This window comes from Ambystoma mexicanum, chromosome 6p (assembly GCF_040938575.1).
Source record: "Ambystoma mexicanum isolate Mex_15411 chromosome 6p, UKY_AmexF1_1, whole genome shotgun sequence".
NCBI lineage: Eukaryota > Metazoa > Chordata > Amphibia > Caudata > Ambystomatidae > Ambystoma > Ambystoma mexicanum.
This window is the reverse complement of record NC_090935.1, coordinates 1,440,720,117-1,440,746,188: the sequence shown is the minus strand read 5'-3', so window position 1 is coordinate 1,440,746,188 and position 26,072 is coordinate 1,440,720,117. Positions and strand designations below refer to the sequence as shown.

The 26,072-nt window shown below is 48.9% G+C and overlaps 1 protein-coding gene across 1 annotated transcript in view; it reads right to left on the bottom strand.

The window, feature by feature from the left end:
* The window catches only part of GTF2E2 (general transcription factor IIE subunit 2), a 648,065-nt gene that overhangs the window by 353,686 nt on the left and 268,307 nt on the right, over positions 1 to 26,072 (bottom strand). The window lies entirely within an intron of this gene.

Here is a 26,072-nt window from a genome sequence, read left to right as displayed (position 1 = left end):
GGCATCTGAAAGACAAAGGCTTACCTACTCTTCGTGTGCTCCGGAGGTCTTCACACTGCATTCCGGCATCTAAAAGACAAAAGCTTACCAACTCTTCGCACGCTCCGGAGGCCTTCGGCGCTGCATCCCGCATCTGAAAGACAAAACAAGGTGCGTTTAAAGACATTGGGGAACTTTAATACTCACGTGCCATTACTCCTTTCCACATCTAACCCAGTGGGTATTCCGGCACCCTGCAGCCGCTCCGAACTTGTACCTGCAAAATAAAAAGACAGTTAGAGCGCATCGTGAAGCAGGCAACAAGCGCTTACTTACGTGCTTCCAGGCGCTTCTATTCATCACACGGGCTCCATCTTCAACTCACTTCAGCCCGTCATCCGCCATCGCCGGAACCCTGCAAAACAAGAGACATCATTACTAAAGACTTTAAAGACATTAGAATTACTCGAAACTTACCGTTCGTGCAGTAAACGACGGACAGCAGCCCTCTGAAGTCAAGAGGCCTGCGCTACCTATCCAGTGAAGAAACTGGTTACAGCACCCTGCCCCGAGGCAGATGGAGAGCTCGACATTCACTTACCTAAGGTGAGAGCGTTAACCTTTGCGGTTCTACAGGAGAGGAGAAAAGGAAAGAGATAGGGACACCCTAATAACCCCAGTTCATTAATCCCATATTTTCTATCTGCAGACATCTTACTCTTCGAGTCAGGCATACAGTGCACAGAGGTCCAGCCCAAAGAGCCAACCGGGTGCTACACATCACCTTTGAAGATACGGTAGTCGCCCAGTCAAGACCGGCGCCTCTGCGAGAATCAGGTGAGCGTTACAAGAAGTCATGGAGAGAGGGTCAAACCACATTTGCACCAGCGACGGAAGGAAATGGAATCTAGAGAGAGTGGCTGTGTACCGCAGGAAGGAAGACATGGAACAACCACACTGGGATACCGGAGAAGATCAAGATGCCAGGGGACATCCGAAAACCCTCGCCTCTCAGAAAGAGATGCCTTCGAGCCACACCATGGCAACGAGTTCTCAAGCCCCAACTCTCTAAGTACACCCAGGGATTCACAGCGAAGAACAAGACGAGGAGAACTCGAATCACCCGCACCTCCTCAAGAGCACTCCAGCAATCCTGCCCCATATACAGATCTAAGCAGACCTCAGAGAGAGAGAAGAAAACCCAGCAAGTTTGCAGACTTTGTCATGGAATGACCACCCATCCTTTTTCCCAGCAAAGGAGGTGTGTGGGGACATCACACGATCGCGGGAGCGTGTTCTTGCGAGATCGCACATAACGTGATCTCGCGAGCCCACGCTCCGCGGGAAAACGTTCCCGCTTCAGAGCTGGCAGCCCGCCAGATGAAGCGGTCGCATGACAGCGCTGCTCCTGATGAGGAGCTGAGGAAGTGAGAACTTGCAGCAGCCGTACAGCACAGCTTCTAGGGTGTAACACCACAGCCACAGGAGGCTACATGGGGGCCCTAGAAGCTTACAGTGTGCCATCATAGTGCACACACCTCCCACAGTGATTCAACTGGGGAAGTCCTGAACTGAACTGAACTGTAAGTAAGTGCTTGATTTGAGCTTGGACATATAAGGGTCCACACCGGTTGCCATTTAATAAAGTCGGTTAGAACTCACTACAGCGTCCTGTCGTCCCTTAAGGCCACAAAACCGACTTTCAATGCGAACGCTTGTTTCTTTCGCTTTTGTTATTTTTGCCCAGGTTAGGGTGGACTCAGCCCCACGGAACCACAGCCATCAGGTTTGCAGGCTGGACAACTCACCACTGCACTAAATAAACTGATGAAAAACAAGTAATGTGAAATGTCCAATTTCGGTACTGCAAAATTCAGGGAAAATCTTTGTATTGGTTCTTGGAGTTTACATGTGCACATTTTAACGTGTTGATTTTATGGAAGGTGAATGCAATTTGGTTGGTTGTGAAAAGACAACATAATGAAATATGCATATTTCAATTTGAACTGCACATTTCTGACGTCACATCACATTACAACAGGGTTTACCTTTTTGACATGTGGGCGGAGTCATGTGAAAATGGGCGGAGTTTTATGTGACTGGGTGGGCATAAATCTCCAGAATTTTGATTTTCAAAAGTAGGCAGGTATGGGACAAGCTGACCGGTAAGCTACTTGCATCACTTCACTTTTTCTTGCAGGCACGGACGCTTCAAGTTCTTCCTTTCCTTCTCGCTTCTGTATTTCTGCTTCTGTTCTGCGCTGCGCTACTCTTGCTGCCTTTCCTTGCCTCGCTGTCCATAACCCTGATTTTTGACTCACAGGTCTGTGAGCGTCGGGCAGTCATTCGGATTTCTCTGCTTCTCTCCGTTCTGCTATCTCTCCGTTCAACATTACCAACTCGGGGATCAATGGAAGACACCATCAGGAGTACAAAAGTTTGTACGCTTCAGGGGTTTTTCCCTTGGGCTTTGCCCTAAGAGTACACGCCATCCTGTGTCTCCAGGCTGTCGGATGTTCTTAGAGGCATTGTTCCACTCTCAACATTTGTGACCAGTCCTTGGGATTCAGACCAGCCTCACCAGCAGGTCAGTCCTTACTAATCCTTACAAGCTGTCAGCAGATAAAACCACAGAAAAACTAAACTTGTTGGTAAGGAGCAGAGGACTTTCTGGTCATTAATAACATTTGAAAATATTCCTCTGCCCTTCAGACCTGTCTCCTTGTTTGGGCATCTATAAAGGTCCAAATAGTTCTTCACTTATACCATTCACTTGATTTTAATGACCAGAGCATGCAGTTCACCCAATAACAAATGCTTCTGGATGTCTACATTTCCACTCCTCATGCTCCACCGTACACAAACTGTTCTTTTGCTTTGAATAATTTAAGTGAGGCACCACATTTGAAAGAAATTATTTGAGTTCCTTTTAATTTAATTTCTTTCCTATTTTCTTATTTTTCCTAGTTTGTCCTATCAGACAAAACAATATAGGAGGGGGGCGTGGCCTGGAGCGTCGACGATGTGGTCGCTCTCCTGATGGCCTCCATGGGATGCCCGCTGCATTTTGCATTTTAATGTGGTTGCAGCGATTTATATAATGACTGAACTACCGGTGGCGGCACATTAAGATGTGGGGCTTCTGCCGGTAAATTTTTAGGGGCCCGAGACCCTGCGAAGGCGAAATATGAGCTTGATCTACTCAGCGGCCCCTCCGCCGTACAATCCAAGATGGTGGGCGGGACTGCGAAGCCCGTGGACCCTTGCAGGAGAGAGGGGGAGCAGATGAGACTTCGGCTTCGTTGAGCCGCACTGCGAAACCCCATCGACGGTGTGCCTCCCCGCCCCCCGAGTGCTACCAACACCACCCCGCTCCAAAGGACCTACTTTGCTGAGCACCTGAGGAAGGGAGCCACGGAGCCTCCCCCTGCATCATCCTCCCACTCCGAGTCGGAGGCTCGCGATCTCGGGACCAGGAGCTCTGACGGAGCCCCGGTGGCGCTTTGGAAGGCAAAGGGCTCCAACAGCGGGAGCTCGGGAGGGCGCTCCAGACCCAACGGACCCCCGATACCAACAGACATCAGCGGATGGTCCCCTCCGGCAGCCCTAGTGGACTCCCCAAACTTCCCCCAGGCAATATCATCGGCCTCCCACGGACCGCTCACCGGACCCATCCAGGTCGTCGTCGCTTCACCAACCCTCTCTGAAGAGGGGAGCTCATCTTCTGGCGGTGGTGCTGGCAGGGCCCCACGAGCCATACCCCCGGGCATTTGTGGTGAAGCCCTGTCCAGAAATCATTATCTTACGAACCCCTGGTGGAGGCGAAGGAACCTAGGTGCTCTGGCTCTCTCCCCTCTTCACCCCGGAAGCTGCACTGTCTTCTGGGCCTCGCTCCTACCCCTGGGGCTTCCCGGGCATCTCAATGTGCCCACCCCGCATTTCCAGCTCGGGACACGGCAGCACTGGAGCCGGGGTCACAAAGATTGGGCCCGATCCTGCGGCCCGTGGAAGAGGTCCGCCTGAGGCCGTTCCCGGCCCCGGAGAGAGTGGCTTGACAGAAGGGTAACTGGAGTCGCAGACTTGGGAGGGGAGGAGAGAAAACCCCCTCTTACGCCTGCCTTCATCTACACGTGATGAGTGGACCGTTGGACCGCTTGGGGTAAAAATTGCCCAGGCTCCACCCAGGGGGACCCAGTGACCCAACACAGCACGGAGCCATGCTACAGAATCGTCAAGGGGACTCTCACTGCCACCGGAATCCCTCGCCAGGTAAAGCAAAGTCAGCGCGCACACACAAACTTTAGGAAGCTCCATTTGGAACCAATACTTCCCCCCGCCCCGTCTGAATCATCTCCTGGGGCACCCCGGCCCACATGCCAGGTCCCCCTCCCTCTCGGTTGGTCCAACTCGACCTCACCCACAATCCAAAGAAGTGAGAGTCTTCTCCTCCACCAGCAGCCCCATCACCCACACGAACTATAGAACTGTACCTGAAGCCAGTGAAGCCACACAAGCTGGTCACCTCAAATCAAAAACCTGGACAACAGCCTACTTACCCTGTCCTTTTCGGGAGTCGCTGAACCTCCCCCTCCATCTATATAGGACGCCATGGCCAAGCAGTTACAATCCAGAAAGAACTCAGACATAGCCACAATGTTATTATCGGCTGACAAAGGAAAGAAACCAGATCCCCCCAACCTTACTCCGCAGAAGGTCCCGGAAGACAGGGGGACCTTCGCGACCAGGGACGACATACTGGCTTTCATGGCCGACATTAAATCCGAATTCAGGTCTTGTATGACCGAACCTACCACAAAACTAGAACACACTGACCAAAGGGTGACAGAGGCAGAACAAAGACTGGGGGAGGTCGAGGACCGATTAGATTCCTACAAGACAAATGTGAAATCCTGGAAATTAAATAGGAAGACCTTGAAAATAGAGCCTGAAGCAATAAACTGCAGGTACGGGGGGAATCCAACCTCAGTCCCAAACAAAAACCTGGTGGAATACGTGGGAGACCTCTTCCAGTCCTTGCTTCCGCAGTTGGACAAATCTCAGCCCCTTCTAGACCGCACCCACAGGTTGCGCCCATGCCGGGGGTGGAATCAGATTTCCCCCCACCCCCCAATGTTATAACCAGGGTGCACTTTTTCACCACAAAGGAAGCCATCTCGACAATTAGTCGCACCCAGGATGAATTTACCTTTCAGGGCTCTCCCCTCCAGATCTACCAGGACCTCTCTCTTCTCACGCTTCAAAAGAGGACCACCCTCCGACCCCGGACTCTCATCCTTCAGGACCATCAGATACGATATAGGTGGCTCTTCCCGACAGCCCTACAGTTCACCTACAAAGGCACCCTACGGAAAATCAACCACCTTGAGGATGCGGAAAAGATCACACACGCAACTTCACCAGGGGGCTCTACGCCTCCAGCTTCGGAAAACACTGTTGATAAAGAACCTACTTCCCCACTAAAAGTGAAGCAGACTCCATGGTCGATAGTCCCAAGATACTGAAGGAAGAGATGAACTAGCACAAGAGCGAGGCACATGGGCAGGAGTGTCAGACGACGAGAGGCTGGAGGCCTGAAACATAAACCTCAAGGCCCCTTGCCTGCCTATAACCCCATCCGGCGGTACTCTGCTCTTCCTCTTGACCCGAAAGCTTTTTCCACCCCAATAGAGCATCGCCGCCCACGATTAACCTCCTCACCCATTGCAGCAGACCCCCCATCCCTCACGGTCCCTGCCCATTTCTAAGGTACAATCCACCTATGAGTCCTTGGAATGATACACACCGTTTGTTCCTAGTTCCAGCCATGTTGGCTGAAAGCGGTTATTAGGCCCAGTTGGCCAGGGGTGGCGCCAGACCCACAAAATGGGCCCCCCCTTCGGTTAAAGCTCAGCCTTCCCGTAGGAGGCCTGGGCAAAAATTCCAAGAGCAGGATGGTAAGCAGCTACAGACTCTCCAAAGCGATGGCTGATCCACACTCATCCCACTCCTTCCATTCAAATCCAGCAACGGCCTCGCTTCCCGCCCGGGAACATCATACCCTGAGATTTGTTTCCCTTAATGTCAGAGGATTAAACTCCCCCGCCACACGCAAATCGATCTTACAAAAGCTCCAATATGAAGATGCAGCGGTGGTCCTGCTCCAGGAAACTCACCTATTACCAGCAGACTTTCGGCGCCTACGCTCGCAACACTTTACAAGGCAACTCTTCGCTTCAGGAGGCACCAAGAGAGGGGGCACAGTGGTTCTCTTTGAGAAGGGGCTAAACCCCCAGATATTGGAAACGAAACTATGCCCAGACGGTCGATTTGTGGCAGTGAAATGCCTATTGTTGGGACAGTTATATTCCTTCATCTCGGTGTATGCCCCCAACATGGAACAAGTCGCCTTCTATGAGGCTCTGGGCGCCACTCTTTCTACCTTTATAGAGGGCCAAAGGGTAATTGGGGGTGACTTCAATGGAGTTCCGGATCCCTCAAAAGACAAATCGCACCCACCCTCCCCTGGAGACTTTAGCCTGGCACTTGGACTGCTTTGCCTATTTAGGTCATTAAAGGTGGTGGACTCATGGCGGGTGCTTCAGCACTCAGAGAGAGATTTCTCCTTTTATTCCAATGTCCACAGAAAATTCTCAAGAATCAATCTCCTCTCGACGTCCCCGCAAGTGCTCGCCTACGCCAACGTAGGATCGGGGATCTTATCCGATCACGCCCCGGTAACCCTGGAGATCCGAGTACACGAGCCAACTCCCGTCACCCAACGCAGATGGACTCTGTACGACCCGATACTTAACGAGATGCAATAGCGGCATCAATCAAGAACTTCTTTGAAGAAAACCCTAGCGAAGATACCTCCCCTGCAAACACCTGGCACGCTATGAAAGCGTTAATCTGAGGAGAGTTAATAGCCCAAGGAGTGGCATTCCACAGATGCAGGTGACAAAACCGCCTGATCCTCGAGCAAGAACTCCCGAAAGCAGAAGAGACTCACAAGGAGAAGGGCTGGTCCCCAAAGACACAAAGAGCTATCCGTACTGCGCGGAAAAAGATCGAGGCCCACTATGCCGAGCATACAGCACAACTACTGGCAAAAGCCAAGCAATTCTAAAATACAAAGAACAATAAAGCAAACAAATTACTGGTGGCTAAACTTGCCAAAATAAAGAGGAGCAACACAATCATCGGACTACAAGACCCACAGGGCAGAATACAATACACAGAACCGGAAAAACTACAGCTGGCAGCAAACCACCTGGCACAGGTAATGACCGCACCACCACGAGACCTGAAGGAGCAGACAGAATACCTGCAGAAAGCAGCACTTCCCCGGCTGCGAGACTCAACCCGAGACATCCTGGACGCTCCAATCTCAAGTGAGGAGTTAGAGGAAACCATAAAATCCCTTAAAAGCAGAGCTCCTGGCCCCGATGGAAATTCCACCAGATTCTACAAGATCTTTAGGCCCCAACTGCTCCACTAGTGAAGCTCTTTAACTCCTTTAGGGACACAGGCGCTTTAACCCCGTCCATGCAAGAATCAATCACCGTCCTACCCAAACCTGGGGGTAACCCGAGGAACCCTGCTTCTTACAGACCAATCGCCCCGCTGAACATTGATGCCAACATCTACTCTAAAATTCTTGCGACATGCCGATCTCACATATTGCCTAACACTAACAGGGATTGAGCCTCCAAAATCTTGATGCGCTGGTACTACCCTCCCCCCCAGGCCCCCCCCCCCGAGGCTCCACCATATGAACCGGCACTCGACCCTGCTTGCTGGAGACAATGCAGTCATCCGGGGTCTTTTTTCCACATGTGGTGGACGTGCCCAAAGGCCCAACAATTCTGGAAGCAATGTCTAGCCACCATCGAAGGGATCACCCAGACGGCGCTTCCACTAGACCCCGAGCCCATCCTCCTGGGCGCCTCTGTCCCTGGGATCTATCCACTGTTTGTAGCCAAGGCTAAGCTACTGACCCAATGCCTTTTGGCAGGAAGAATAGTGGTTGCTCATTCATAGAAATCCACGGACGGTCCTCTCTTGTCCCTTTGGTGGGTGAAAATATGGGATGTATTAATCGCTAAGAAAGAAACAGCGGCCACGGCAGGTCTCCTCCACAGTTTCCAGAAATTTCCAGCCTTGACATACAAACCCCAACAAGCCGGGAGGGTCCTGGACAATGGGGGCTCACTTCGGGGGGTGGAGGGGTAAAGCAGGAATGGAAAACTTGGACTTCTGAATCCCCGGCCCGGTCCGGCGATCATAGAGGGGGAAGAGAGGGAGGGAGAAAGTGAGATTTCGATATGATGTATAACACGCTTTGATGAAAAACTTCTGGAGGCAGTGCCCGAGGCACTATAGGGACACTGCTTTTGACTCTCCTGCGCCGGAAACCTGCCAGGAGCAATACCAAGGAAGCTGTGGGCTTCTGGGTATGTAGAAGTCGATCCGGTGACACATCAGGCTCCTGGCTGGAGTCTGTGCCCAGCGTGTCTGCAGCCTACTCTGCCCTGGCCCCCTCTTAGCAGCTTTGAGTGTTTGGGGGATCCCACATGAGGACCACTGCACTTCATTTAATCAGGGAACAAGGCTGAAAAAAAATAAGCCAGGCTTTTCCCGGTAAAACTCCAAGTCATCTGTAAGGACAAGGTTAATATTCCAACTGCGCATGTAACACTTGTCTTTTTAGAACTACTGCGGAGCTGTCCTTGCCTTACTGAGAAAGATAACCTAGGGGATCCTTGCTCACCCTGCCCCACCAGCAGATTAATATTATGATTGCAGATCTGACTAGGAAGCCATTTGATTGTCCATCTACTGATGGGCTCCTGCAGAGTGTGAATGCATCATCCCAGTTGTGTTCTGCCTGACTGCAAGAATGCCCCTCTGTAGAGGCTGGTGCTGATCAGTTCTGTATAAGGATGGCATGGAGGACACCCTTGTATTTATGTGCAGTATGCGCTGTGTTACACATCACGGGCCTCATGAGACGGGATGATTTAATCACATACCCCTTGGATCATATCTTTTTGAGCTACTAGTTCCTTTCTGGCTTTTTGCAACACCTTCAGGTGTTGTTTAGTTATAATCAGACAAGATCGCTTGATTAACGATTAGCTTCAATGCTTATTTTAGGTTTATATACAACTACAGGGTTCGAAATTGAGATTCGATTAGAAGGAGCTAAAACCAGCACCTGGTTGTCAGGCATCACCCAGTAGACAGGAGCTACCGCAGGGGAACCAGGAGCTACCAGAGATGCTGCTTTAACTTTTTGTCCATTTTGTATGAACCACTATGTTTAAACGTATATTAGATATGTTCTAATTCTTCTTTATTAACATTCTCAAATACTCAAAAGTTAATGTCACATTTACATGTTTGGAAAGCACCAGTTGGCCCTAGGAGCCAAAAATAGCTCCTGGTATCTGTTGGTTTCAAGCTATCCGGGCACCGCTGTGCTAGGAGCTGGTGCTAAATACCTCCCAGCTTCCCCTCAATTTCTAACCCTGAACTATGCGCTGCCATATGCCTTTAACAGAACAGTCCACTTACATGGGAAACCACAGTAGTTGATGTAGGCAGTAAGGGCGATGCACCCAAATGAAACCAGCCCATTAGCGCCCTGCCCCGGTAATGGCCATAGCTTTTTAGGATGGATCTGTCACCACAGTTGTGGGAAAGGGGGGGTAGTACTGCGTTGGGATGGTTACTGAAGGTAAAAAAGTCACAGCAACTAAGTACTGCCTTTATTATAAGGATAACGGGCACCATTTTATGATTTTCAAGTATTATGATGACTACTGAATGCCATGGGAATGCAACCAGCCAGGGGCACTCCTCTTGCTTAGCTGGAATGTTCAAGGCCTGTAGGGACATATTAAAGACCAAAACATGTTTACCTTATTAGACAGATTGGGAGCACAGATTGGCCCTCATTACAACACCGGCGGTAACCAATGGAGCTATTAGCACCATGGTTGCCGCCGGTATTGTAATGAGTCCGCCATGGTGCAATGGGGAATTACCACCCCATTCCAAGGTTGGCGGGGCGGTAATTCCTCATGCACCATTGGCCCTTCCCCCATTCCCATTTTTGCCCCATAGGGCTCAATGGGAATGGGGAAGGCGGTAATTACGGTACCGTAAATTGCGGTACCGTAATTACCTTCGAGGTCCCTTTGCGGGTCCCTACTTTAACAGCTGGCCCAGACCAGCCGTTAAGGTCGGAAGCCGCAAAGGGACCTCGTAATTAGGTGTTAAGGAGTTAACGGCGCCGCAGCCTTTTACAGCACCATTAACCCCTTAGCGCCAGGGTCGTAATGAGGCCCATTGTGTATACCTGCAAGAAACGCATTGGCGGGGAGCTGACAATGTTAGCATTGCCAGGCCCTAGGGCCTTAAATTCCATAATACTTTTACATCATGACACAAAGATGTATTTATCCTTATTCATATGTCTGTGCCATTTATCCCCCAACCGATGGAGGGAGACCCAGAAGGGAGACATTGGAGTGTCTCTGGGTTGATTAAGTATCACCCTAGAGAATGTCTAAGGGCCTAACACCAATTACCCTGCCATTTTCGCCCAATTACGCATGGGCGGACGCTACAGCCTTACACAAGCCTTATTGTGTCTTATTTCTTTAGGAGCATGATGAGAGTGGGCCGCTAGAGATCATCTTTGCTTGGAACTTGTGCAGAGTGCCTGCCTGGCCTGCCTGCCTGAATCAGAGTAGTTTTCCAGGGATGCCTGGGAATTGTACTCCACACTCCTTTTGCAAGAGGACCAGTAGCTTGACATTACTCTGCTCCCCATCCTGCAACCGTTTATCATCCAACCCCTTCTCTAGTTGAGTGCCTTTGATTGTGCATCTGTGACTGCCTGTGAGCGATTGTGAATGCGCTAGAGTAACCCTGGATGACAGACTTGGATAGTAGGGACTCAGTGGTGCTGACCTGCGCCCTGTAGTATTTCGTATTTGTCAAGACATCTTAGTTTGTGTACAACATTTTTTGCCCGTCAGAATTGGAAATTCTGCAAGCCAGGGAGTGAGCCTCCCCGATTCCCCTGTGGCACTCATGGCTACAGTGCATGGCCCAGACATTGCCAAATGGATGCCAGTATGGCATAAACAGAGACAAGCGTCGGAACCTCCTGGTCTGGCCCCTAGAAGGCTCCCTTGATGATACTCAGCTAGCTGCGATGCGTGAGTTTCTGAAAAGGTAGAAAGGAAAGGGAACTCTGCAGTTAGACAGTGGGAGTCCTACACATTGTGGTCCCTGCAGTCTGTGTCAAGAGAAAGTTAGTGGAACAACAAGTGACCCTAGAGAGGAAGCTAGGACAGCCTAATCTAGAGAAAATTAGAAATTACCTCAGTTATGGGTGTGACCCCCACCTGTTCGCAATGTTGGCCCCAGTGACCCCTTCTGCTCCAGAGGATGTCCTAGGTTTTTCTGTGCTTGCTCCCCCACCCAGCTATTCTGCTCCTTACTAGTTCCTGCCCCTTGGATGTACGCCACTGCTGCATTAGGCCCTGTACTGTCACCCTTTAGGAGCCAGTATGGGGCTTCTAGAGCACAGCACAAATTTAATGGGGGAGGAAGAAGAGGAATCATTCACCACTTCAAGATGCCCCCTCTAAAGCTCCAGTAATGGGGCTATCAGAGCACTCAGTACATGCCCCAGCATGTCCCAAGCCAGTATCCACCCCTACCCCAGTGCCCATCCCGGATAGGTCACTGCGTGCATAAGGACCAGTGCACCTATTGTAAGGAATGGGGCCACTGGAAGTACAACTGTCCTCAGCGGATTAAGCATCAGCAGAACAAGGCCACAGCCCTGTCTGTTCAGAGCGAATCACAGCTCCCTGCACCATGCCTGCCTGGGTCCCTTTCACCTCCCCGCTCAGTCTAGACCCCCAGATCACAATGCTCAGAACCCCAGTCTGGACACCCCTAGGAGAATCCCATACTAATGCCTCATCTCCCAGCCAGTAGTAAAAACAGCCAGGGTGCCTCGTCTGGTACCTCTTTGCAACCCTAGCCCCAGCAGCCAAGCCAGAGTCCCTTCCAGTTCTCTCAAGCTTGACAGAAACTGGACTCAGACGATGTACACCTGGTCCCCACAAATCCTCGCCCTAACCATCCCCTTCCCATCCAGCAGCCCCTATGTGACAGTACATGTAGGAGATGCACATGCCAAGACGCTGGTGGACACAGGAGCCACTTTCAGCACACTGAGGCTGGGAGAGTTCCCGGATGCCCCAGTGTATGGTCAGACTGTCACAGCTGTAGGAATAGAGGACATCCCATCTAAGGTGCCTGTATCATTGTGGTGCACTGTGTCCTCTGGCCCACTACAGCTCTCCACTTGGATTGGGGAGTGGGGGGCTCTGGCAATTATCCTGCCTTGCCAGGTCACCAAGCTAGCTCCTGACCTCTTGCATCCTTTCTGCGAACCTCCTCCATTCACCAGTCCTGCAATTAACCTCCCCTCTGGGTCCCAACTGCTCAGCACCCTATAATTTCAACTCCCCTTACCTGAGAATCTCACAGAATACCTGGAAATGTGTGCCCGGCCCTGCATCCCATCTCCCCCTGGAAACCACACAAAACGTGTTGCTGGCCACAGCCAAACAAACCAATTGCACACGTGTTCCTGAGTGAAGGGCTGGCCTTTGGAGTGGGCGGAAACGACAACCTTATCGAAGCCTGTGGAGAGAGGACTGGGGCTGCTCGCTTTGGTTGCTGGTGGTGGTGTGCTGATGGGAAGGGAGGCAGCATAACTCAGGAGGCCCCTTCCACCGGTACCCTTGTCTTCCCTCTCCAACCTTCCCCTCCTATCCTCCTCAACCTGCTCTACTTTTCCACCAGTATGGCTCCTGGACTGTGTCTCTGCGTCCGCTGTCACGACCCATATCCTAAAACCCCCCTGGCCAGCCCATGGGCCAGGAGGGGCCTTGGACCCGGTCTCTAAAAAACTCAGGCATACTTTGCTGAAGCCCTCTTGGGGCCAGTCTGGAGCCGTTGGCGCCAGGCTCATACTTCGTGAGGACTTGTGTTTTTGGGGACTACTTTGTTTCCAGTGCCAGCCAACATGGAGGCCCCACATAGCTTGGATCCATTGGAACCAAGCTATGCGGTATAGTGTTTTGGGTGTGGTAGCCTAGGAACTACTTTTCCTGGACTACTTTTCTGAAGCTATTTAAACCACACCCGACTTGAATGACACACTTCGCGTTACTTTGCAATCCTACAACGTGACGGCCATCGTGTTCAGCTGTACCTGCGAACCTCGGAAGAACAGCATCTGAAAAACAAAAAGGACATTGTTAATAGCAGCAGCTTACCTGTAATTCCATCGCTAGTTGCCCTCAGCTCCTGCAAACAGCATCCAAGGATCAGCGAGCCTCCCGGACCGACGGATCTGCAAAAAGGGAGAAACAGGACATTAGACATTAGACATTTTACAATCGTGCCGGAAGCTTACCTCACGAGTCGCCCATCGACCATCATCGCCTTGGGACATCTTGCTCCGGGTGAGCACCGCAATCTACGGGAACGAAAAGGCAACAGGTTAGCAAAGGCAAGGCATCATAGCGCTGCGCATATCGCCTACTTATCGCATTAAGGCGCTCTCGATGCACCATCACTTACCGGCGAGTCCCAACTCAGCCAACATCCACTATGAACTTCCGCGCAGCTAAGGAAAGAGAAAAGACATTATTTAAACCAAAGAAAGGCATACAAGCATAACAATAATAAGACCTACCTGAAAGACTCAAAAGGGCCGGCATCAGTGACGTAACTAGATCGCACTCGCCCACAAAGGACAACGCGCCCCTGCCAAGAAGGCAGGACGGAGAGCATGCCAAAACCCATAACAAGGCAGAACTTCTCCGCTGATCATACCTGGGAGCCGCTGAGAAGGATACCAGAGTCCCCACAGCTGGGTGGCGTCCTCGTGGATACCAGGTGAGCGTAACATCCGCCTCGCTGTCTCTGCGTCCGCGTCTGTGTCTTTCTCCCTGTGTGTGTCTTTCTCCCTGTGTGTGTCTCGCCCTTTCGCTCTCCCTCTTTCTCCTTCACCACCCTTCTATAACTCCCTCTACAACCCTTCCTTTTCTCCCTTGTGGTCCTCCCCCCCCCCGCATCCAAGGGTACTCCCCAGGCCCGTGATCCTGCCAGTTCATGTGCCTAGCTAGTATGCCAGCAATCAATGCCCCACCTTGTGTCCTCCACCCAGCACAGGCAATCACCTTTGTCCAGTGTGTCTAATTTATCCTGCTGGCGATGAGTTTACTCCTCTTCCTGTAATAAATATGTTCCTGATTTCTACAAAGACTTTGCTGCCTTCATTGTGTTTCCACTTTTCAGTGTAGCCGACCTGTTATTACCAGAGGCGCGGGGTGTGGGGAGGGTTTGTGTCTGCGCACACAAAGCAACCCCACCAGGTTTGTTGACTCCCTGATCCAAGACTGTGGCTCTAACTGACAGAGTTAAGAAAATAGAGCTGAATGACTCTGCCTCTATTGGAGTAGAAATGTACTTACCGTCCAACTTATTGAATTACATCCTGAACGAGATGAGAAAATTGGTGCTGGGGGCCAGGCGATGCTTGGTAGCTGTGTCAGGGGACTTTAAAGCAGCAGTTATCGCAACCAAACAGAAAGGATGTAAACCTATTATGTTGGCAATGTTTTTTCGATGCACTGGGAAGGAGGGTAGAGGGGAGGATTCTTCATCATGTGAGAAGGGAATTCTAATTCTACTCTACAGGCCATACATCTGAAAAGCAGATCATGTCATGGGGATGATTTTGGGAAGAACAGAGGATTAACCTACCTTTCAAGAGCCATTTCAGATCATTATCCCTTGGCAGTCCAGTTGCAAGTGCAACATCAACACTCGCAGGAAGATATAGAAAATCCAAGCAATTTAATTTGCTGGATATTGAAGTAGCAGAGCCCCATGAGACAGTTGACTTTTTCCAGTTTAAAACCCGTTCAGAGCAGGACAACACACTTTGTGAGACATACAATGGGGGGCGATGGGGGGTGGTTAGAGGGATTATCGGTGGGAAAGAAAAATAGATATCTGGAAGAGGTAGAATACAAAGTGGATCTACTGGAAATTGACTATGTAGACCCGAGAAGAGGTTTCGAGAGAACTAGAAAAAGATGGAGGAGAGATTAGTGAAAGCAATTATTAACCACCAAAACACATCTCGTTGACAGAGGTCAACTATATGACCAAGCTGATAAAAATGAGGAGATTGTTGCCCTAGTCTGCATCCGGAGATGACCTTACTAGAACTATGGGAGGAAACCTGGACATTCATGGGCATTTCAGACTACAAGCAAGGAACATAGAGGAGGAGTTAGTCATATATGATCAAGAATTATATAAGTTACAAAGGGAGAGCTCAGATAAAGAGCTTCTCCTAATCAGCCATCTGTCAACTGCACAGCAGGACCATCTCTATGCATATGCAGACTTAAGAGAGAGGGAAATCAAGTTTGCTATTGATCAGCTTGGGGGAGAGGGGCTTTACGGGGAAACTGTGGAAGAAACTAAAAGGGAAGGTGATAAAACCCATGTAGGAGATGTTCCTACAGCGATCCAGAGAGGGAGAGATGGAGAGTGCTAGAGCTGAATACAAGTTTAAGCTAGATTGTCATACATGTTGGTCTGCAGATGGCAGTCTCGAACCATTCTACTTTTACAATGATTTGCACATTTTTGTTAAATGTCATCTGTCTCAGTCACTATGCAATTCTCTCCCGATTTTTTAACAGTCAATTATGTCGTCCATACCTCATTGTTGACCTTTCCCCTTGGTTTCCATTGTCTTGCAATTAAAAGTTTGACTGTGCGCGGGGATCTTAACAGACACTTTTCACTCTTATCTGTTACTCGAGGCTTTATCAGCTACATTATTCAATATTAGCAGGTAAGGATTTGGATGAAGACTGAACAATGAACAGTTTGATTTTTGCGACGACCTTCCTCCACATTTGTATCATAGCTAAGCAGTCTGCGAAGGTATTTTCATAGGGCACTTCCAGAACCCCATAATTCTACAAAAAAATTAAATGCACTGTCCTTCAAACCTAGTCTACAGATCTGTGCTTAAGTCCAGCAGAGCATCATGAGTTTTCAGTGTTCAGGTCGAATTACTCAGTTTTAAAATCGGGTGCTCCAATATTATGAAGTGCAGTTCTCCCTCCTAGTCTTGTATATTTTTGTGTTATGCGCAGGTACTGCACAACGGCTCAATTTTGATACCAATCTGCAGATAGAAGCTGCTCTGCACACCACACAACCTCTCTGACTACTTTATGTACTAAGGCATAACTGTTGGGCAAAGTTATACAGTTTACCAGTTCCGAACTTGGCAGATGGAACAAAGTCTAGAGGTTTTGGAAGGGCATGATGCAGTTAGATCTACAGAAATTATTGAAGCAGAAGATTACCCTGCTTAGCCAGTGGGGTCAAAAGAGCAGTTTCCTGTTAACAGTGATATTCTAATTGAGCCACAGACTGGCCCCAGTCAGTAGTCTTTGTATAGGTACCCGTGAAATAGAAGTCACTGAAACAAAGTCATACATGCCACAGCACCACCCAGTAACAATCACTGAAGTTCTCCTCCAGATGACAGACACATGGCTAAAGAATTGTGGATATGCAAATTTGCCCAGACAAGCCTTTTGCTCCAGAAAATTGCCTTTGTCTTCGAGGGTAGTGCTAATTTATACATAACTTAATCAACCAAAAAACCAGCACTTCAAGGCTGCAGACAACTGCATACCCGGTGTCACCCTTATGAGAGATTGTCAGTGCACTATATTGTGACAGTGTGTAGGTTCCTGAAAGAGAATTTCTACATCTTTTGAGGGTAGTAGATTAGACCCAAGGCAGCTTGAAGCTGTATCCCAGTTAACATTGTTCTCCATCACTACCAATTTCAGAGTCTCTGGACTGGCATGAGGACTCAGCAGCTGCAATATACAAGCGATACTGCACTTATGCTTGAACCAAGCCTAACATGTTACGCAAATTAGAGACCACTGTAGTCCTGGTTCCTAGCCCACTTTCCTCCATACTTATGGAACGATTATCTCCTATGTGGATGGGACTGAAGCAGGACACCAAGCAGCAAGAATGTAAAATGAAATGCATCCCCTCCCGGAACAGGTCCTCTCGGCTCCACCAGTCAATCCTTTTATACTATGTATATCTTCTGTGATCTAATTAGAGGAATGGCAGATGGCCGTACATAGCAAAGGAGACAAGGAGTATAGTAGTTCCTTTGGTAAGTTACTTGTTCTTACAATTTCCGTCTGCTTTCCATGATTCTTGTGAGAAATCTCTAAGCACCATCTGAGAACTGGGCAGATGGCAGAAGGATAATTAATTAGAAGAGCACTGCTTGAAGCTTACTAACTTAAAATGTAATGCACTACCTGCTCAAACTGGGCATCAGCCCTAGGACTCTACTACTATCCAGTGAATTGCACTCTCAGAGGGTATTTGGAGAAGCCAACTTAACTGCCTTCCAAATGACTTCCAAGAGGAAAGTCCACAGAGGAAGATTTATCTCTAGCAGGTGAGTAGTTATTAGAGGCAGAATCTTTCTTATGGTATAGGAGCGTAGTCTGCACTCTACTATCCAGCAGGCAAAAAGCTTGGCAACTTTAGAGCTGGCCATGAAGCTGCCCTAAATGAACAGCTAGGGATCAGATCCTAGATCCGTCATCATTTACAATGTTCTGATCACATACAGTGTGCCAGGATCTTGCCACCTCTACCACAGTAGGAAAAAACAGTGATGTTTGTCTCCTGATTAATGTTGAATTCTGTGACTACTCTAGGGAGGAAACTTGAATGAGTGCACATGACTTTCCGATCCTTGTGGAAGGCAAGAAGGTTTATCTGGGCATACAGCCTGAATGCCATTTATTCTGCATGCCTGTGTGATGGCTACCCAAAGGGAAATCTTCCAAGTCACACATTTCAGAATCAGTAAACAAGTAGTGCTTGTTTACCAGGGAGAGGCCCATGTTCAGATTCCAGGTAAAGAGAGGCACCTTGACATAGGGGTACATTCTCAATGACTGAATTGGAGAGGGAGAGAAGTCCACCAAGTGCATAGACCGATAAAAGCTTAAAGCATACTGGTATGTCCTGCATTATTTTATATTGGCACCTAAAACAGTCAGTTGAGTGATAAAAATTAGAACTTCATTCAAACCAGCATGGTCAATCCAGGAAATGTGTCTCCTAGCCCCAATGGGGAGCCACCCCCTTTGGGACTAAGAAAGTGAGCCCATTAAGCTTTACGCCACCTAGGGGACAGCAGAAGCAGGACCCAACTGGGCGTCACCCCCCCTTCCCCCCTTAGAGGACAGGCAATACCTAAACAGGGATATGTTGTTATCCGACCTCAGCTCAGGAAGCTAAAAGTTTTGTTGGTTATGGGCAAGTTTACCTATGTAATAACTTACAACTTCTTACCCAAATGGCTCATATGGTTGTAACCCTTTTCAGACACTGTCATCAACTCGGAAAGGAGAATGGAAAATAAACCCACCCACTCGTTGCATGTAAGATAAAGACCTAATCTGCATTGAACTTTGAGAGGAGAACTCATGGGATGTGTGGCAAAGGTAAGAAAGCAAACACCCTGGGGTAGCGGACCGAATAGCAGCCAACCCAACACAACTCTCAACAATCATGCCAGCACCAGGGCCAGAAAAGCCTGGTGCACAAGTATCTCCAGCGGGAAGGGAGCGGCAGCTATAGCAAAAATGTAACCCCTGGAAGACACTGGAGGGGAGAAACTGTAACGGCCTAACTGTACGCCAGCTCGGTGAAGCACTGCATAAATACAGACGGTACACTGAACACCTAGGTGGGTTAAGAGAAACCTGTCCCAAGATAGGGTGACAGAAAACAAACCCAAAAGTGGGGTGAGAGCAACCAAACCCAAAGGACAGGTAATAGGAATGAGACCATACCACCAAGGTGGGGTGAAAGACATCAAGCCTGATGTTGGCCCAGGAAAAACCAGAGACCCTACCTCAAGGAGAGGTAAAAATGAGGAGGTAGCGGAGTGGATAAATCACAACGAGATTCCCTAGTGGGGACTTTAAAGAGTACCTGGTGGTTCTCAAGGGTGGACCAAGACTCGAGATTGAGACAAAGTCTCTGGCAACCTACGGGGGGGGGCAGGGAGGGGAGGGGGAAGGGGGAAGAGAGAGGGAGAGAGAGAAAAACGAACCAAAGAATGATAAGCAACCAGGATTAAGGTGGAAGAGACATTTGGTGTTTTTATTTTTGACCTGTGCAATGGGGCAAGAAGCCCCTTTCTGACAAAGATAGCATGGTGGGATAAGAAACCAGCCACCATTCTTTCTTTTGGCAAAGGTCCTTATTGTACATTTAGTTAAAGCAAAGTTCCTCTTTTAGTTTACAGTGTTAAGGACAGGATCGGGCTAGAATAGGTTTCTGGATGGCGGACTTTGATGAAATTGTAGGACATTCTGATGAGCACTTTGAGACTTTTCATTTTCTTTAAGAGTACGCCCGAGAAACATGGTATCCAGTGATTTTAACAAATTTAACAAATGAAAAATAAAGAATGACATTTTAACAAATCAAAAAATGAATAAATACCACATTAAAAAATATATATGTGGGGTGGGGTAATGGGTTAAATCTGGCTGGGGCACAAAAAAATAAAATAATTTCGATATTCTTTCATTGTTTTTGTTTCGTTAAAATCACAGATTCGAGAAACATGCATAAAGCTTGGCTTTCGGTGTTCAATTAAGTTAAAGGATATTTATACTGCGCACTATCACCACCGTATTGGTCCCTTGGTGCTGTGGCGGATCTGAAAGAAAGGGGGGAGGGTTAGGGCGCGTTAGTTGGATTAAAGTTTGGAGAGAGAGCAAGGGAGCTGTGATGTGCTGTTGGCAGCTTCAGTTTGGTTAACGCTGTTCGCTGAGCTTTTTGGTGTGGTATCCGATCGGAGTCCATCGCCCGCTGTTGTGTGGGGTTCTGTGTGGTGTGTTTGTTGCGGAGTGCTGAAGTGCGTGCGGTTTGCTGTGGTTTAAGAGGTATAGTTGTGATTGGCTAGGGTTTGAGATGTTATGTGAGTGAGGCGTTAGTAGGGTTGGTTAGTCGCATGGTTGTCTGGAGGAACGCACATTACTTACCTATAACTATTGTTCTCCAGCATGGGTCTTGCATGGATTCACATGCTCATGAATATTCCCTGTCATCAGGATGGGAATCCTCGGTAAAAGAAAAAAACTTTCTCTTTCACTTTAAAACTGTATTTCTCCTCTAAATCAATCACTGTCCTCTGGGTCATACTGCCCCCATCCAATGACAGTCCTCTCCCTAAACTCCTCCCCTGGTGGCCATCTTCAGATTTGGCAAGCACGTAAATTGGTAGTATGAACCAAGAAGAGCCACAGAGGGGAAGGCGGGAGGGTTTGTATGTGAATCCATGCCAGCCCCATGCTGGAGAACAATAGTTACAGGTAAGTAACTTGTTCCTTCTCCAGCACGGGGTCTGGCATGGATTCACATGCTCATGAATAACAATTACACAGCAGTATATATACACTACCACAGGAGGTGGCAAGGCTCAACAGAAGTAACAAAACTCACCTCTGGAACAGACTAGCCTCAAGCAAACAGGTTGCGTAGCACCGCTTGGGCGACTAGGGACGCCTCCCTGGAATCCATGTTGACACAGCAGAACCTCGTGAACGTGTGTGTGGACCTCCACGTAGCAGCCCTGCAGATGTTGAGCAGGGGCACACCAGAGAAACGCTGTCGGAGCTGCAATGGCTCTGGTGGAGTGGGCTCTCGGACAGCCTGGGAGAGGCCTGTTAGCCAGTCGATGACAGTGCATGATGCAGCCGAAGAGCCACCTGGAGATAGAAGCCCTCAACAAGGCCTTTCCTTGATTTACAGATCCAAAGTTGACGAACAACTGAGAAGTCTTTTGAAAATCGTTTGTTCGTGCCATGTAGAATTTCAAGGCACGAGCAACGTCCAGCGAATGCAAGGCCCTATCCGCCGGTGACGACGGATTCAGAAAAAATACAGGCACCACCAAAGATTTGTTTAGGTGGAATTCCGATGGTAACTTCTGCATAAAGGTGGGGTATGTACACAGTACCACCCTTGAAGTGTGAAAAGACAAGTAGGCTGCTTGCAAGACCGAGCCTGAATCTCCCCGACGAGCCTAGCCGAGGTGATAGCCACGAGGAAAGCAGTCTTCCACGAGAGAAACTTGAGCAGAGCCTGATGCATAGGTTCATAGGGCGCTCGCATTAGCTTTGTCAACACAACATTGAGCACTCAAGCCGGAGCAGAAGCCTTCACCGGCGGGAAAGTCCTGAAGAGCCCCTTAAGGAACTCCTTGACAAGTCTGTGAGATCACAACGAAGGTCTGCCCGGGGGCCTGGTGAACCTGGATATGGCAGCTAGATGCACCTTGATAGAGGCGTGAGCAAGTCCCGCTCTGGCCAAGAAATGCAAGTATGGCAGAGGTTGCATAGCCGTGACACACAGAGGGGTAATCTTCTGCACGTGGATGAGCCCCATAGGGCCTCCCCTCCGGACAAAGTCAGTTCCTTTCATTCGGTCATTACGAGGGCCTCAGAGCTGTTTCAGTTAGCCCCTAAGGAGACTAAAAAGGAATGCTTCCTGTATCAATGACGCGAGTCGAGGAGGAAGACCATCATGTCCGTCCCCTTCCTATACGACATCTGGGAAGAGGGCCTGGCCCTTATGAAGAACCCAAGTAAAGCCCTGACGAGACGGGACAGATTGGAGAAGTAATACAGGGTATCCGACCCGGCGCCCAGGTGCCCAAGATCTCAGCCCTCGCCGGATTCGGTGGTCTCAGCTGCAGCTAGGAAACGCTCGGCGAACCAGTCTTCGCCAGCCATCCAGACAAGGAGGGGAAGAAGCTGGATGCGATGGGCAAGAGGATAATTTACACAGCAGCTTCTACCATCAAGGCAGCAAATGCACTAGCCATTTTGGCCTGTTATGACAGGGAACTCTGGTACAAGCTGGGCCCTATCCTGGATTTTCTACCGGAGGATAAGAAGGTCTAGGCACTGGAACCTTTTCAGGAAAGAGAGGTGGCCTCGGATCACGCCATCACAGTGGCGGTAGACATCGCAGATACAGGATTTCGCTAGATGGGCAACATGGTGTCTGCACTGTCAGGGTTGGTTAAAGGCTACAAACTCTGCGGAAAGGTAGTGGATGAGTCTTTGCAGGCGATTAAGACCGACACAGAGACAGCACATTCCCTAGGAACTTTGTAGCAGCGACGGTCCTCGTCCATTCGCTCCTCCAGAGGAAAGCCAGGAAGATCGCCAAAGGGTTATAGTACCCCTTACAGGCAGCCTCTGCGCTCTTCCACTCAAGCCTACAGTGGGTGTTCTCAAGGCAGCGGAGGCCAGTGGTTGCGCCATGCACAAGGACATTACACCCCCCCCCCCCCAATAGGCCTGGACCCCCTGCGGGTCTGGGACACCACTTACGCAAGTTCGTCAGCATGTGGGAAAAGATCACCACAGACAGATGGGTGCTGGATGATCTCGGACAGGGACACACTTTGGAGTTCCAACACAAGTGTCCTCGTATCCATCCATTTCAGTGGCAAGAATTCCACAGGTCGCAGCTTCTACAGAAAGTGCAATCCATGTTACAGAAAGGGGCCATAGACTCTGTCCCTCAGCGACTCAGGAGCTCTGGAGTATATTTCAGATACTTTCTAATCCGAAAAAGACCGCAGGTTGGAGACGGGTCTTGAATCAATGTAGTCTCAACGAGTACTTAAAGTCTCAAAAGTTCTGGATGGCTATGTTGCAGCACGTGCTCAGCCAGCTGGAGCAGGGAGATTTTCGGATGTTGTTGGACCTGGAGAACTCCTACTTCCACATCACCATTTTCCAAAAGCACTGCAAGTTCCTGCGATTCTTAGTTCAGGGTCAGAACTACCAGTTCAAAGCTTTGCCTTTCGGCCCGAGGTCGGCACCAAGGGTGTTTACGAGTGCCTGGCCCTGGTGGTGGCACATATTTGTCTACAGGGCATCCACAATTACCCCAACCTGGACGACTGACTGGTGCATGCCCCCTCGCGGTCCCTGTCAAGCGAGTACATGGCGAGGACTGTATGTCTGCTGACGGTGCTGGGGTTCTCCATAAACTATCCAAAGTTTTGCTTGAAGCCATCTCAAGGTGCTCTATTCCTGGGTGCACGACTCAACACAGTGACACGCTTGGCATCTTCCTCAGAGGAGAGGGTGAAAACCCTACAAGGCAAGGTGCAGCGCTTGTTGTTGGCCCAGGCAATGACAGTGCAATCCATCAAGCCGTCTCTGGGCATGATGCCCTCCTGCATAAACCTTGTTCGCCTCTGCAGACTGCGCATGAGATCTCTGCAGGAGTTCCTGGATGTGAGGTGTATTCAAGTGTCAAGGAACTTTACGGACAAGATCTCTCTCAATGAAGAGTTCCGTCAGGCAATACAGTGGTGGGGCGTTTGGCAGCATCTCGTCCAGGGAGCTCAGTTTCAGGTTCCTCCTTAGCAGGAGACGCTCACCATGGACGCCTCTCTGGAGGGATGGGCAGCCCACACCGGACTGTTGCACTCCAGAGGAGGAAAAGGACCTACACAGCAACGTCCTGGAACTGGAGGCCGTATTCTGGGTCCTCAAGTCTTTCCTACCATCATTGAAGGACAAGGTGGGGAGGATCTTCACAGACAACACCACAACCATGTTCTACATCCGGAAACAGGGAGGACATCATATAGGTGATGCCATTGCATACATGTACAAACTTTAAAACGTTTATATGCCTCCTAAAACATATACTAACTTGCATCAAACCGAAACCTCAGATTCTCGTGAGTGTTCATAGTTGAAGGCAATGAATAGGACATGCGTGTTTCATACACCTTCACAACAAACACTCAAAGCTACTTATATGCCATACACACATGCACATCAAAGAGTCAAATACCTGTGAGGGCATCATGAAGCAAGACACAGACAACAAATTCAAAGTTCAAACAAAAGCTCTTTATTAACTTAAATGTCAGAATGGTGTTATGCGTAACTTGCCCTATAATGAGGTGGGATTTCCCTACCTAAATAAACTAAGAATAGTCTGAGTCAGTAAGTTCAACTTTAAAGTCAGTCTGTGTCCAAAACCTATGCTTTCCCTCACAACTAAAGCTAAACAGTCTGTAGGGGATGTCAGCAACCAACGTAATAGTATTCAAACTAAAGATCTGAGCTTCTTCCATCTCAATGTTTTCTTAGCTCCCTTCCCAAGTTCAACACAGTTGCACAAGGCTTCAAATTCAAAGTTAAATCCATTGGTTGGCCTGTCTTTTATTTCCGTCACTTGCCCAACTTTTAGGCTGACCAGCCTCAGCATCTTCACTCATTTTGGTTCACTCAAAAAAAGGATGCCTCGATCTAGACACAGTTGTCGGACCAGATGGTTCATCCACCATAGATCGTGCAACCGATAACCCTTGGCACTTTACAACAGTTCATTCCTTCTTATAGGACTTCCTTGACAACACAGATTTTCTTTCTGCATCTGGGTTATAATTCCACGTATTCTTCTAATGCACTTCAATGGCCTTTTGCCTTTATCAACATGTGACTTTCACACGCTTTCCTTCGTGGAATTTCCTCTGGTTACCACCTTGCTTCAGAAGAGTAAGTGTCCCAAACTAATGGACACTTGCGTCCCCTGCACACTACATATATTGATATTTATCAGTCAAATCTTGTATTTTGTAAATTATATTTTACAAAATACAATAAGATTTGACTGATAAATATCAGTACAAATAGTGTGCAGGGGACGCGAGTGTCCATTAGTTTGGGACACTTATTCTCCCGTTTGTACTTGCGACTTTCTGTGCCAGTTTCGCGTCTTATCCTCTGCACCTGTGAATTTTCCTATAGCACTCACTAACTCTATTTAACTTTGACCTTCTGTACAGAGGTGTGCACTCCATTGTTTTCTACCACCTTGCTTCCCCACCATTCTCTAATAGTGTTTTGCTTTGTGCACTTTTCCACTTGTTTTGTAAATGTTATTTCTTTAACTCGTTCATAAACGCTCGTCTCGTTTTGTTTCATTCATATGATATTCTCATATCTTTGCCATGATTCAGCATTCAAACGTATTCATGCTTTGCACCTTGTTCGGTACTCAATAAACCATCTTTGGCCTTCCGACCCATTAATTACTATTCAAAAAGTTATCTTGTGCTTGGCAAATTGTTTGTTATTCAATAGTTTACTTTTCCAGTCTCCAGACCCATTAGTTTTACATTCCAGTTTGCGCTGCCTCTGCCGTCACCCACACTATTTCCCTGGAGCGCCCCGGCCTGAGTGAACCTTCCTAATCAATCACTCACCAGTGTGCAGCTACTCCTCCGGGTGCACTGGACTTGTTCGTGGGTTCCCCTTTGCTCCCCTTTCTCTCCCAGAGGGGCTCAGGCGAGCAGCGCTCGCTCTCTCTCACTCTTCCTCATCTTAGTACCAATTTAGTGAAGTAAGTTAAGTGTTCACAACGGTCAGTCGCCTCTTCCTCATCCCAGTACTTAGATGGTATGAAAGTGGAAAAAGTAGGGGAGATGACTCGCAACAGCCCACAGAAAGAGGCTAAAGTTGCTTCTTATTAGAAAAGGGGATACCATATTCCCCCGCATCTATCCTCTCCACAAGGACTATCCACCCAGGTGATCCTCCCTCGCATCTCCACCCCCAATGTCAGGATCCAAAAGTGATGGCCTTTCCCTGGCCACCTGAGCAGAGGATCCATGGGGAGTAGATGTGAGGATATGCTCAGGATTCTCACATACCTTACAACACACTCTTACAGCATAGACACTTTCGACACACACTTATGCCTCCCAGTTGCCAGCGTATAAAAGGCCTACAATACATACTCCAAATTGAGGGACATCTTGGCAAGAACTGGACAGATATGTGCATGAA